At 46.0% G+C, this 12,462-nt stretch overlaps 11 non-coding genes across 11 annotated transcripts; all 11 read right to left on the bottom strand.

Moving 5' to 3' along the window:
- Positions 1-1,144: 1,144 nt before the first annotated feature.
- Positions 1,145-1,226, bottom strand: trnas-uga (transfer RNA serine (anticodon UGA)). The gene has a single exon. It is a non-coding gene; the product is annotated as a tRNA-Ser (tRNA).
- Positions 1,227-2,375: 1,149 nt separating this feature from the next.
- trnas-uga (transfer RNA serine (anticodon UGA)) lies at positions 2,376-2,457 on the bottom strand. Its single transcript has one exon. It is a non-coding gene; the product is annotated as a tRNA-Ser (tRNA).
- Positions 2,458-3,602: 1,145 nt separating this feature from the next.
- trnas-uga (transfer RNA serine (anticodon UGA)) lies at positions 3,603-3,684 on the bottom strand. The gene has a single exon. It is a non-coding gene; the product is annotated as a tRNA-Ser (tRNA).
- A 494-nt stretch (positions 3,685-4,178) lies between these two features.
- On the bottom strand, positions 4,179-4,251 carry trnak-uuu (transfer RNA lysine (anticodon UUU)). Its single transcript has one exon. It is a non-coding gene; the product is annotated as a tRNA-Lys (tRNA).
- Positions 4,252-4,845: 594 nt separating this feature from the next.
- Positions 4,846-4,927, bottom strand: trnas-uga (transfer RNA serine (anticodon UGA)). The gene has a single exon. It is a non-coding gene; the product is annotated as a tRNA-Ser (tRNA).
- Positions 4,928-6,072: 1,145 nt separating this feature from the next.
- On the bottom strand, positions 6,073-6,154 carry trnas-uga (transfer RNA serine (anticodon UGA)). Its single transcript has one exon. It is a non-coding gene; the product is annotated as a tRNA-Ser (tRNA).
- Positions 6,155-6,650: 496 nt separating this feature from the next.
- Positions 6,651-6,723, bottom strand: trnak-uuu (transfer RNA lysine (anticodon UUU)). Its single transcript has one exon. It is a non-coding gene; the product is annotated as a tRNA-Lys (tRNA).
- A 1,821-nt stretch (positions 6,724-8,544) lies between these two features.
- On the bottom strand, positions 8,545-8,626 carry trnas-uga (transfer RNA serine (anticodon UGA)). Its single transcript has one exon. It is a non-coding gene; the product is annotated as a tRNA-Ser (tRNA).
- Positions 8,627-9,775: 1,149 nt separating this feature from the next.
- Positions 9,776-9,857, bottom strand: trnas-uga (transfer RNA serine (anticodon UGA)). Its single transcript has one exon. It is a non-coding gene; the product is annotated as a tRNA-Ser (tRNA).
- A 1,145-nt stretch (positions 9,858-11,002) lies between these two features.
- On the bottom strand, positions 11,003-11,084 carry trnas-uga (transfer RNA serine (anticodon UGA)). The gene has a single exon. It is a non-coding gene; the product is annotated as a tRNA-Ser (tRNA).
- Positions 11,085-12,233: 1,149 nt separating this feature from the next.
- trnas-uga (transfer RNA serine (anticodon UGA)) lies at positions 12,234-12,315 on the bottom strand. The gene has a single exon. It is a non-coding gene; the product is annotated as a tRNA-Ser (tRNA).
- Between the last annotated feature and the right edge of the window lie 147 nt (positions 12,316-12,462).

Genomic DNA, 12,462 nt, shown 5'->3' with positions numbered 1-12,462 from the left:
CCTGCCTGTGGGTCACATGCTATTTTTTTTCTGGATGTGAGCAACAGAGGACACTGGGGCCAACCATCAATGCAAAAGCGAGCAGCAGAGGATGCACTCGACTAAAATACTGTGATGGCAAAAAGGAGTTCAACGACGTCTTCACCTACACGAAAAGAGTGTCGTGATCCGGATTTGGACTGGGGATGCTGCGGGCACAACACAAAGTACTAAACACTATACAGAGAAAGCAAACCACTCCCTCAGGCCTGCACACGACCGCTTAGAAGTGACTGAACATACATAGTCGACAGCAAGCTTCAGATCGTTTCTCTAAAGTCCCCCACCACTGCTTGCTGAGACAGCAACCAAGCATTACAGAAGGCAAAACAACACCAAATGCTGGGAAATAACACATCACCACATCTTTTCTTGAAGAGGAAGCCCACCTCCCTCAAAGGCTGGTAAGAGGACAGCAAGTGATTAGGGGAGGTCTGCAACTAACTGACAGACTTAAACCCTGGACCCTCAGATTAAAAGTCTGATGCTCTACCGACTGAGCTATCCAGGCTCTTACCAAGGTACAGGCACCTCGGGGATTTAACAGCACTTTCTCCATAAAGTGTTCCTGCTTTGTCAGCTTAAAATTTGTGGCATCAAATGATGAAGACCACAATATATAAAGGGACAAAAGAGATAGTCTGCTCCTGGCAAGCTAGGAACACTGACATTGAAAGAGTGTTCTTTTTTTCATGGCCGGTTGCTAACTCTAAGGTGGTTTGGACAAACAAGTAATTGGTACATAAATTGGTACATAAATTGAGTAGGTTTCTGTTTCACTATGCTAAGAGAGAACAAATCCGACATTTCAGAACACTAATATGCAAGATTCTCCACCAAATAGAATGCGGCAACTCTTGAGCTGCACACTGTGAAGGCCTTGAAGTTATCGGGGATGCCAAAGCCATTGCTCCGATTGCCTGAATAGAATGGAAAAAATCACAGATGATCTGGGCCTTTTGAAACGGTGCTCACTTCAAGCTTGAAAAGAGATGTGAGTTGCCCATTTTAAGTGCTGCATATGAAGTAAGAGAAAAATCCAGATTGTACTCAGCTCCTGGATGTCACAATTCCTGTCGCAAACAGACAAAGTGACGAGGATCCACGTAGTCGGAAGGGTTCGAACCTGCGCGGGGAGACCCCAATGGATTTCAAGTCCATCGCCTTAACCTCTCGGCCACGACTACTCCTGCCTGTGGGTCACATGCTATTTTTTTTCTGGATGTGAGCAACAGAGGACACTGGGGCCAACCATCAATGCAAAAGCGAGCAGCAGAGGATGCACTCGACTAAAATACTGTGATGGCAAAAAGGAGTTCAACAACGTCTTCACCTACACGAAAAGAGTGTCGTGATCCGGATTTGGACTGGGGATGCTGCGGGCACAACACAAAGTACTAAACACTATACAGAGAAAACAAACCACTCTCTCAGGCCTGAACACGGCCGCTTAGAAGTGACTGAACATACATAGTCGACAGCAAGCTTCAGCTCGTTTCTCTAAAGTCCCCCACCACTGCTTGCTGAGACAGCAAACAAGCATTACAGAAGGCAAAACAACACCAAATGCTGGGAAATAACACATCGCCACATCTTTTCTTGAAGAGGAAGCCTACCTCCCTCAAAGGCTGGTAAGAGGACAGCAAGTGATTAGGGGAGGTCTGCAACAAACTGACAGACCTTCGCCTGAACAGGGACTTGAACCCTGGACCCTCAGATTAAAAGTCTGATGCTCTACCGACTGAGCTATCCGGGCTCTTTCCAAGGAACAGGGACCCCGGTGATTTAACAGCACTTTCTCCATAAAGTGTTCCTGCTTTGTCAGCTTAAAATTTGTGGCATCAAATGATGAAGACCACAATTTATAAAGGGACAAAAGACATAGGCTGCTCCTGGCAATCTAGGAACACTGACATTGAAAGAGTGTTCTTTTTTTCATGGCCGGTTGCTAACTCTAAGGTGGTTTGGACAAACAAGTAATTGGTACATAATGAGTAGGTTTCTGTTTCACTATGCTAAGAGAGAACAAATCCGACATTTCAGAACACTAATATGCAAGATTCTCCACCAAATAGAATGCGGCAACTCTTGAGCTGCACACTGTGAAGGCCTTGAAGTTATCGGGGATGCCAAAGCCATTGCTCCGATTGCCTGAATAGAATGGGCAAAATCACAGATGATCTGGGCCTTTTGAAACGGTGCTCACTTCAAGCTTGAAAAGAGATGTGAGTTGCCCATTTTAAGTGCTGCATATGAAGTAAGAGAAACATCCAGATTGTACACAGCTCCTGGATGTCACAATTCCTGTCGCAAACAGACAAAGTGACGAGGATCCACGTAGTCGGCAGGGTTCGAACCTGCGCGGGGAGACCCCAATGGATTTCAAGTCCATCGCCTTAACCTCTCGGCCACGACTACTCCTGCCTGTGGGTCACATGCTATTTTTTTTCTGGATGTGAGCAACAGAGGACACTGGGGCCAACCATCAATGCAAAAGCGAGCAGCAGAGGATGCACTCGACTAAAATACTGTGATGGCAAAAAGGAGTTCAACGACGTCTTCACCTACACGAAAAGAGTGTCGTGATCCGGATTTGGACTGGGGATGCTGCGGGCACAACACAAAGTACTAAACACTATACAGAGAAAGCAAACCACTCCCTCAGGCCTGCACACGACCGCTTAGAAGTGACTGAACATACATAGTCGACAGCAAGCTTCAGATCGTTTCTCTAAAGTCCCCCACCACTGCTTGCTGAGACAGCAACCAAGCATTACAGAAGGCAAAACAACACCAAATGCTGGGAAATAACACATCACCACATCTTTTCTTGAAGAGGAAGCCCACCTCCCTCAAAGGCTGGTAAGAGGACAGCAAGTGATTAGGGGAGGTCTGCAACTAACTGACAGACTTAAACCCTGGACCCTCAGATTAAAAGTCTGATGCTCTACCGACTGAGCTATCCGGGCTCTTACCAAGGTACAGGCACCTCGGGGATTTAACAGCACTTTCTCCATAAAGTGTTCCTGCTTTGTCAGCTTAAAATTTGTGGCATCAAATGATGAAGACCACAATATATAAAGGGACAAAAGAGATAGTCTGCTCCTGGCAAGCTAGGAACACTGACATTGAAAGAGTGTTCTTTTTTTCATGGCCGGTTGCTAACTCTAAGGTGGTTTGGACAAACAAGTAATTGGTACATAAATTGGTACATAAATTGAGTAGGTTTCTGTTTCACTATGCTAAGAGAGAACAAATCCGACATTTCAGAACACTAATATGCAAGATTCTCCACCAAATAGAATGCGGCAACTCTTGAGCTGCACACTGTGAAGGCCTTGAAGTTATCGGGGATGCCAAAGCCATTGCTCCGATTGCCTGAATAGAATGGAAAAAATCACAGATGATCTGGGCCTTTTGAAACGGTGCTCACTTCAAGCTTGAAAAGAGATGTGAGTTGCCCATTTTAAGTGCTGCATATGAAGTAAGAGAAAAATCCAGATTGTACTCGGCTCCTGGATGTCACAATTCCTGTCGCAAACAGACAAAGTGACGAGGATCCACGTAGTCGGCAGGGTTCGAACCTGCGCGGGGAGACCCCAATGGATTTCAAGTCCATCGCCTTAACCTCTCGGCCACGACTACTCCTGCCTGTGGGTCACATGCTATTTTTTTTCTGGATGTGAGCAACAGAGGACACTGGGGCCAACCATCAATGCAAAAGCGAGCAGCAGAGGATGCACTCGACTAAAATACTGTGATGGCAAAAAGGAGTTCAACGACGTCTTCACCTACACGAAAAGTGTCGTGATCCGGATTTGGACTGGGGATGCTGCGGGCACAACACAAAGTACTAAACACTATACAGAGAAAGCAAACCACTCACTCAGGCCTGCACACGACCGCTTAGAAGTGACTGAACATACATAGTCGACAGCAAGCTTCAGCTCGTTTCTCTAAAGTCCCCCACCACTGCTTGCTGAGACAGCAAACAAGCATTACAGAAGGCAAAACAACACCAAATGCTGGGAAATAACACATCACCACATCTTTTCTTGAAGAGGAAGCCCACCTCCCTCAAAGGCTGGTAAGAGGACAGCAAGTCATTAGGGGAGGTCTGCAACAAACTGACAGACCTTCGCCCGAACAGGGACTTGAACCCTGGACCCTCAGATTAAAAGTCTGATGCTCTACCGACTGAGCTATCCGGGCTCTTTCTAAAGAACAGGGACCCCGGTGATTTAACAGCACTTTCTCCATAAAGTGTTCCTGCTTTGTCAGCTTAAAATTTGTGGCATCAAATGATGAAGACCACAATATATAAAGGGACAAAAGAGATAGTCTGCTCCTGGCAAGCTAGGAACACTGACATTGAAAGAGTGTTCTTTTTTTCATGGCCGGTTGCTAACTCTAAGGTGGTTTGGACAAACAAGTAATTGGTACATAAATTGGTACATAAATTGAGTAGGTTTCTGTTTCACTATGCTAAGAGAGAACAAATCCGACATTTCAGAACACTAATATGCAAGATTCTCCACCAAATAGAATGCGGCAACTCTTGAGCTGCACACTGTGAAGGCCTTGAAGTTATCGGGGATGCCAAAGCCATTGCTCCGATTGCCTGAATAGAATGGAAAAAATCACAGATGATCTGGGCCTTTTGAAACGGTGCTCACTTCAAGCTTGAAAAGAGATGTGAGTTGCCCATTTTAAGTGCTGCATATGAAGTAAGAGAAAAATCCAGATTGTACACAGCTCCTGGATGTCACAATTCCTGTCGCAAACAGACAAAGTGACGAGGATCCACGTAGTCGGCAGGGTTCGAACCTGCGCGGGGAGACCCCAATGGATTTCAAGTCCATCGCCTTAACCTCTCGGCCACGACTACTCCTGCCTGTGGGTCACATGCTATTTTTTTTCTGGATGTGAGCAACAGAGGACACTGGGGCCAACCATCAATGCAAAAGCGAGCAGCAGAGGATGCACTCGACTAAAATACTGTGATGGCAAAAAGGAGTTCAACGACGTCTTCACCTACACGAAAAGAGTGTCGTGATCCGGATTTGGACTGGGGATGCTGCGGGCACAACACAAAGTACTAAACACTATACAGAGAAAGCAAACCACTCACTCAGGCCTGCACACGACCGCTTAGAAGTGACTGAACATACATAGTCGACAGCAAGCTTCAGCTCGTTTCTCTAAAGTCCCCCACCACTGCTTGCTGAGACAGCAACCAAGCATTACAGAAGGCAAAACAACACCAAATGCTGGGAAATAACACATCACCACATCTTTTCTTGAAGAGGAAGCCCACCTCCCTCAAAGGCTGGTAAGAGGACAGCAAGTGATTAGGGGAGGTCTGCAACTAACTGACAGACTTAAACCCTGGACCCTCAGATTAAAAGTCTGATGCTCTACCGACTGAGCTATCCGGGCTCTTACCAAGGTACAGGCACCTCGGGGATTTAACAGCACTTTCTCCATAAAGTGTTCCTGCTTTGTCAGCTTAAAATTTGTGGCATCAAATGATGAAGACCACAATATATAAAGGGACAAAAGAGATAGTCTGCTCCTGGCAAGCTAGGAACACTGACATTGAAAGAGTGTTCTTTTTTTCATGGCCGGTTGCTAACTCTAAGGTGGTTTGGACAAACAAGTAATTGGTACATAAATTGGTACATAAATTGAGTAGGTTTCTGTTTCACTATGCTAAGAGAGAACAAATCCGACATTTCAGAACACTAATATGCAAGATTCTCCACCAAATAGAATGCGGCAACTCTTGAGCTGCACACTGTGAAGGCCTTGAAGTTATCGGGGATGCCAAAGCCATTGCTCCGATTGCCTGAATAGAATGGAAAAAATCACAGATGATCTGGGCCTTTTGAAACGGTGCTCACTTCAAGCTTGAAAAGAGATGTGAGTTGCCCATTTTAAGTGCTGCATATGAAGTAAGAGAAAAATCCAGATTGTACTCAGCTCCTGGATGTCACAATTCCTGTCGCAAACAGACAAAGTGACGAGGATCCACGTAGTCGGAAGGGTTCGAACCTGCGCGGGGAGACCCCAATGGATTTCAAGTCCATCGCCTTAACCTCTCGGCCACGACTACTCCTGCCTGTGGGTCACATGCTATTTTTTTTCTGGATGTGAGCAACAGAGGACACTGGGGCCAACCATCAATGCAAAAGCGAGCAGCAGAGGATGCACTCGACTAAAATACTGTGATGGCAAAAAGGAGTTCAACGACGTCTTCACCTACACGAAAAGAGTGTCGTGATCCGGATTTGGACTGGGGATGCTGCGGGCACAACACAAAGTACTAAACACTATACAGAGAAAGCAAACCACTCACTCAGGCCTGCACACGACCGCTTAGAAGTGACTGAACATACATAGTCGACAGCAAGCTTCAGCTCGTTTCTCTAAAGTCCCCCACCACTGCTTGCTGAGACAGCAAACAAGCATTACAGAAGGCAAAACAACACCAAATGCTGGGAAATAACACATCACCACATCTTTTCTTGAAGAGGAAGCCCACCTCCCTCAAAGGCTGGTAAGAGGACAGCAAGTCATTAGGGGAGGTCTGCAACAAACTGACAGACCTTCGCCCGAACAGGGACTTGAACCCTGGACCCTCAGATTAAAAGTCTGATGCTCTACCGACTGAGCTATCCGGGCTCTTTCCAAAGAACAGGGACCCCGGTGATTTAACAGCACTTTCTCCATAAAGTGTTCCTGCTTTGTCAGCTTAAAATTTGTGGCATCAAATGATGAAGACCACAATATATAAAGGGACAAAAGAGATAGTCTGCTCCTGGCAAGCTAGGAACACTGACATTGAAAGAGTGTTCTTTTTTTCATGGCCGGTTGCTAACTCTAAGGTGGTTTGGACAAACAAGTAATTGGTACATAAATTGGTACATAAATTGAGTAGGTTTCTGTTTCACTATGCTAAGAGAGAACAAATCCGACATTTCAGAACACTAATATGCAAGATTCTCCACCAAATAGAATGCGGCAACTCTTGAGCTGCACACTGTGAAGGCCTTGAAGTTATCGGGGATGCCAAAGCCATTGCTCCGATTGCCTGAATAGAATGGGCAAAATCACAGATGATCTGGGCCTTTTGAAACGGTGCTCACTTCAAGCTTGAAAAGAGATGTGAGTTGCCCATTTTAAGTGCTGCATATGAAGTAAGAGAAAAATCCAGATTGTACTCAGCTCCTGGATGTCACAATTCCTGTCGCAAACAGACAAAGTGACGAGGATCCACGTAGCCGGCAGGGTTCGAACCTGCGCGGGGAGACCCCAATGGATTTAAAGTCCATCGCCTTAACCTCTCGGCCACGACTACTCCTGCCTGTGGGTCACATGCTATTTTTTTTCTGGATGTGAGCAACAGAGGACACTGGGGCCAACCATCAATGCAAAAGCGAGCAGCAGAGGATGCACTCGACTAAAATACTGTGATGGCAAAAAGGAGTTCAACGACGTCTTCACCTACACGAAAAGAGTGTCGTGATCCGGATTTGGACTGGGGATGCTGCGGGCACAACACAAAGTACTAAACACTATACAGAGAAAGCAAACCACTCACTCAGGCCTGCACACGACCGCTTAGAAGTGACTGAACATACATAGTCGACAGCAAGCTTCAGCTCGTTTCTCTAAAGTCCCCCACCACTGCTTGCTGAGACAGCAAACAAGCATTACAGAAGGCAAAACAACACCAAATGCTGGGAAATAACACATCACCACATCTTTTCTTGAAGAGGAAGCCCACCTCCCTCAAAGGCTGGTAAGAGGACAGCAAGTGATTAGGGGAGGTCTGCAACTAACTGACAGACTTAAACCCTGGACCCTCAGATTAAAAGTCTGATGCTCTACCGACTGAGCTATCCAGGCTCTTACCAAGGTACAGGCACCTCGGGGATTTAACAGCACTTTCTCCATAAAGTGTTCCTGCTTTGTCAGCTTAAAATTTGTGGCATCAAATGATGAAGACCACAATATATAAAGGGACAAAAGAGATAGTCTGCTCCTGGCAAGCTAGGAACACTGACATTGAAAGAGTGTTCTTTTTTTCATGGCCGGTTGCTAACTCTAAGGTGGTTTGGACAAACAAGTAATTGGTACATAAATTGGTACATAAATTGAGTAGGTTTCTGTTTCACTATGCTAAGAGAGAACAAATCCGACATTTCAGAACACTAATATGCAAGATTCTCCACCAAATAGAATGCGGCAACTCTTGAGCTGCACACTGTGAAGGCCTTGAAGTTATCGGGGATGCCAAAGCCATTGCTCCGATTGCCTGAATAGAATGGGCAAAATCACAGATGATCTGGGCCTTTTGAAACGGTGCTCACTTCAAGCTTGAAAAGAGATGTGAGTTGCCCATTTTAAGTGCTGCATATGAAGTAAGAGAAAAATCCAGATTGTACACAGCTCCTGGATGTCACAATTCCTGTCGCAAACAGACAAAGTGACAAGGATCCATGTAGTCGGCAGGGTTCGAACCTGCGCGGGGAGACCCCAATGGATTTCAAGTCCATCGCCTTAACCTCTCGGCCACGACTACTCCTGCCTGTGGGTCACATGCTATTTTTTTTCTGGATGTGAGCAACAGAGGACACTGGGGCCAACCATCAATGCAAAAGCGAGCAGCAGAGGATGCACTCGACTAAAATACTGTGATGGCAAAAAGGAGTTCAACAACGTCTTCACCTACACGAAAAGAGTGTCGTGATCCGGATTTGGACTGGGGATGCTGCGGGCACAACACAAAGTACTAAACACTATACAGAGAAAACAAACCACTCTCTCAGGCCTGAACACGGCCGCTTAGAAGTGACTGAACATACATAGTCGACAGCAAGCTTCAGCTCGTTTCTCTAAAGTCCCCCACCACTGCTTGCTGAGACAGCAAACAAGCATTACAGAAGGCAAAACAACACCAAATGCTGGGAAATAACACATCGCCACATCTTTTCTTGAAGAGGAAGCCTACCTCCCTCAAAGGCTGGTAAGAGGACAGCAAGTGATTAGGGGAGGTCTGCAACAAACTGACAGACCTTCGCCTGAACAGGGACTTGAACCCTGGACCCTCAGATTAAAAGTGTGATGCTCTACCGACTGAGCTATCCGGGCTCTTTCCAAGGAACAGGGACCCCGGTGATTTAACAGCACTTTCTCCATAAAGTGTTCCTGCTTTGTCAGCTTAAAATTTGTGGCATCAAATGATGAAGACCACAATTTATAAAGGGACAAAAGACATAGGCTGCTCCTGGCAATCTAGGAACACTGACATTGAAAGAGTGTTCTTTTTTTCATGGCCGGTTGCTAACTCTAAGGTGGTTTGGACAAACAAGTAATTGGTACATAATGAGTAGGTTTCTGTTTCACTATGCTAAGAGAGAACAAATCCGACATTTCAGAACACTAATATGCAAGATTCTCCACCAAATAGAATGCGGCAACTCTTGAGCTGCACACTGTGAAGGCCTTGAAGTTATCGGGGATGCCAAAGCCATTGCTCCGATTGCCTGAATAGAATGGGCAAAATCACAGATGATCTGGGCCTTTTGAAACGGTGCTCACTTCAAGCTTGAAAAGAGATGTGAGTTGCCCATTTTAAGTGCTGCATATGAAGTAAGAGAAACATCCAGATTGTACACAGCTCCTGGATGTCACAATTCCTGTCGCAAACAGACAAAGTGACGAGGATCCACGTAGTCGGCAGGGTTCGAACCTGCGCGGGGAGACCCCAATGGATTTCAAGTCCATCGCCTTAACCTCTCGGCCACGACTACTCCTGCCTGTGGGTCACATGCTATTTTTTTTCTGGATGTGAGCAACAGAGGACACTGGGGCCAACCATCAATGCAAAAGCGAGCAGCAGAGGATGCACTCGACTAAAATACTGTGATGGCAAAAAGGAGTTCAACGACGTCTTCACCTACACGAAAAGAGTGTCGTGATCCGGATTTGGACTGGGGATGCTGCGGGCACAACACAAAGTACTAAACACTATACAGAGAAAGCAAACCACTCCCTCAGGCCTGCACACGACCGCTTAGAAGTGACTGAACATACATAGTCGACAGCAAGCTTCAGATCGTTTCTCTAAAGTCCCCCACCACTGCTTGCTGAGACAGCAACCAAGCATTACAGAAGGCAAAACAACACCAAATGCTGGGAAATAACACATCACCACATCTTTTCTTGAAGAGGAAGCCCACCTCCCTCAAAGGCTGGTAAGAGGACAGCAAGTGATTAGGGGAGGTCTGCAACTAACTGACAGACTTAAACCCTGGACCCTCAGATTAAAAGTCTGATGCTCTACCGACTGAGCTATCCAGGCTCTTACCAAGGTACAGGCACCTCGGGGATTTAACAGCACTTTCTCCATAAAGTGTTCCTGCTTTGTCAGCTTAAAATTTGTGGCATCAAATGATGAAGACCACAATATATAAAGGGACAAAAGAGATAGTCTGCTCCTGGCAAGCTAGGAACACTGACATTGAAAGAGTGTTCTTTTTTTCATGGCCGGTTGCTAACTCTAAGGTGGTTTGGACAAACAAGTAATTGGTACATAAATTGGTACATAAATTGAGTAGGTTTCTGTTTCACTATGCTAAGAGAGAACAAATCCGACATTTCAGAACACTAATATGCAAGATTCTCCACCAAATAGAATGCGGCAACTCTTGAGCTGCACACTGTGAAGGCCTTGAAGTTATCGGGGATGCCAAAGCCATTGCTCCGATTGCCTGAATAGAATGGAAAAAATCACAGATGATCTGGGCCTTTTGAAACGGTGCTCACTTCAAGCTTGAAAAGAGATGTGAGTTGCCCATTTTAAGTGCTGCATATGAAGTAAGAGAAAAATCCAGATTGTACTCAGCTCCTGGATGTCACAATTCCTGTCGCAAACAGACAAAGTGACGAGGATCCACGTAGTCGGAAGGGTTCGAACCTGCGCGGGGAGACCCCAATGGATTTCAAGTCCATCGCCTTAACCTCTCGGCCACGACTACTCCTGCCTGTGGGTCACATGCTATTTTTTTTCTGGATGTGAGCAACAGAGGACACTGGGGCCAACCATCAATGCAAAAGCGAGCAGCAGAGGATGCACTCGACTAAAATACTGTGATGGCAAAAAGGAGTTCAACAACGTCTTCACCTACACGAAAAGAGTGTCGTGATCCGGATTTGGACTGGGGATGCTGCGGGCACAACACAAAGTACTAAACACTATACAGAGAAAACAAACCACTCTCTCAGGCCTGAACACGGCCGCTTAGAAGTGACTGAACATACATAGTCGACAGCAAGCTTCAGCTCGTTTCTCTAAAGTCCCCCACCACTGCTTGCTGAGACAGCAAACAAGCATTACAGAAGGCAAAACAACACCAAATGCTGGGAAATAACACATCGCCACATCTTTTCTTGAAGAGGAAGCCTACCTCCCTCAAAGGCTGGTAAGAGGACAGCAAGTGATTAGGGGAGGTCTGCAACAAACTGACAGACCTTCGCCTGAACAGGGACTTGAACCCTGGACCCTCAGATTAAAAGTCTGATGCTCTACCGACTGAGCTATCCGGGCTCTTTCCAAGGAACAGGGACCCCGGTGATTTAACAGCACTTTCTCCATAAAGTGTTCCTGCTTTGTCAGCTTAAAATTTGTGGCATCAAATGATGAAGACCACAATTTATAAAGGGACAAAAGACATAGGCTGCTCCTGGCAATCTAGGAACACTGACATTGAAAGAGTGTTCTTTTTTTCATGGCCGGTTGCTAACTCTAAGGTGGTTTGGACAAACAAGTAATTGGTACATAATGAGTAGGTTTCTGTTTCACTATGCTAAGAGAGAACAAATCCGACATTTCAGAACACTAATATGCAAGATTCTCCACCAAATAGAATGCGGCAACTCTTGAGCTGCACACTGTGAAGGCCTTGAAGTTATCGGGGATGCCAAAGCCATTGCTCCGATTGCCTGAATAGAATGGGCAAAATCACAGATGATCTGGGCCTTTTGAAACGGTGCTCACTTCAAGCTTGAAAAGAGATGTGAGTTGCCCATTTTAAGTGCTGCATATGAAGTAAGAGAAACATCCAGATTGTACACAGCTCCTGGATGTCACAATTCCTGTCGCAAACAGACAAAGTGACGAGGATCCACGTAGTCGGCAGGGTTCGAACCTGCGCGGGGAGACCCCAATGGATTTCAAGTCCATCGCCTTAACCTCTCGGCCACGACTACTCCTGCCTGTGGGTCACATGCTATTTTTTTTCTGGATGTGAGCAACAGAGGACACTGGGGCCAACCATCAATGCAAAAGCGAGCAGCAGAGGATGCACTCGACTAAAATACTGTGATGGCAAAAAGGAGTTCAACGACGTCTTCACC

Source organism: Rhinichthys klamathensis, unplaced genomic scaffold, assembly GCF_029890125.1.
Source record: "Rhinichthys klamathensis goyatoka isolate OS25496 unplaced genomic scaffold, OSU_Roscu_1.1 h1tg000001l_1, whole genome shotgun sequence".
Taxonomy (NCBI): domain Eukaryota; kingdom Metazoa; phylum Chordata; class Actinopteri; order Cypriniformes; family Leuciscidae; genus Rhinichthys; species Rhinichthys klamathensis.
The sequence above is the reverse complement of the archived record's forward strand: the minus strand, read 5'-3'. Positions and strand labels throughout refer to the sequence as shown.